Source organism: Camelina sativa, chromosome 1 (genome assembly GCF_000633955.1).
Source record: "Camelina sativa cultivar DH55 chromosome 1, Cs, whole genome shotgun sequence".
Lineage (NCBI taxonomy): Eukaryota > Viridiplantae > Streptophyta > Magnoliopsida > Brassicales > Brassicaceae > Camelina > Camelina sativa.
Window position 1 is genome coordinate 6,234,936 of NC_025685.1, and position 1,728 is coordinate 6,236,663.

Below are 1,728 nucleotides of genomic sequence, written 5' to 3' on the forward strand. Positions count from 1 at the left end.
AATTATTATAATTTTTTTTTTTTTTTTTTTTTTGTTGATTCGATTTGGTCGACACAAATGGATTAAAAGAGGGGTTTATATGCACAACCGATATGTGGAAGTTACTTACTTTGTTCGTTTCTGATTATTTTAAGTCAACTTAACCTTCAAAGCAATTAATTAAGTTCTTATCACATTTTTAATTCCACGTGGTTTAGGAGAAAGGACTCGTTATATATGTTTGAATCTTCGAATTTTAATGATTTTTAATTTTTATGCCTGTGATGTCGAGTTATTTTATAGATTTATTTGTGTACATTATTAATATGTGAACTACTAATATATCGATCTGATCAAGGTCTTCTTCCACATGTTTAATGTGAAATCATAATTAAAGACAATCTTTGGAGAACAAAAAAAAATATATACAACATTTATAATTTTTATTTTAGAAAGCAAGATAGGCTCTAGGTAGCTTGAGAAGTTGCTCAATCAAATTTGAGTTGTATATCCTCTTGTGCGCATGTCACACTCACAACGTTGCTAATTATAGAAATACCAGGCAAAAATCATTTAGAGTTTATAATATAGCATTATTATTACAATATATATAATATGTAGTCTCTCTGACTAATAAATTAAATAATAATATAAATTGCTTTGAAAGTACTATACGATATACTTTTTGTTTTTTTGTGAAATTCTAAACTTGTTATGAAACGGATCGGAGGAAATAAACACTGTCATTAACAACTTTTAATGGCAAAAATATTCACTCAGATTTCGTTCAATAGAAATATAGTCACTTTTCTTGTTGTAATTACACAATATCAGCAACTGCATAAACAATTGAGTCAATGCTAAATAGTTAATATATCACACCACCTGAATAATTGTTAGACGCAATTAAAATTGATATACGTATACAGTATAGTATACTGATACATATCATATCGTGCGTCGATCGTGATTAAGTTATTGAAAAGATCGAAGTGTATCATTTTACACTAGGATAAAAAGAGGTACGTACGGTTATATATAGCATTGTAATTAATTATGTAATATCAATTACATAAAATGATATTTGGTCGTCACTCGTCACTCTTTGTAAATGAAGTTGAAGTCGACGATGATCGTGTCACAGGTTTTAGGTCTAATTAGGCGGATAAGTGTCAGACATCATTACCCTTTTTGTCTCTGTCTTAATTACATATTCGAGTTTCTTTCTTTAATCATATGAAGTAAAAGTTAGGTTTTTATTTTGTCCCATTAATTTACACACTTTAATTGAATAATAGCAAACTTTTGTCATATTGAACTTTTCTCGTAGCTGACGGATCCCGAATTGATACTAAAACAGCAAGTTGAGTTATATTATTTGATGAGATCACCGAAAAAAAAACATGTTTAAAATATAAAGAAAAACACTTTTCTTCTACATAGATAAACAAATTACGAATCCGGATTTGAATTTTGTGCATTTATCTAACAGATTAACAGAACAGTAAGTATCGTTTATTTGTTACCATTAACTGTATTAAACCTATATATCTCGATTCATTCAGATTTAAAGTTCAAAACCGAACTTTTTTGTTTTTGAAATGTTTATCTAGTCCCCGTCTCATCATGGCATGGTAACACTCGTCAAAAGACATGTAGATTGCCTTAGTCGAAGAGCTTTCAATGCTTAAATGACACTTTTTGACGTATGTATTTTAAACAGTTTATAAATGGTGGGTTTGTTCCTAA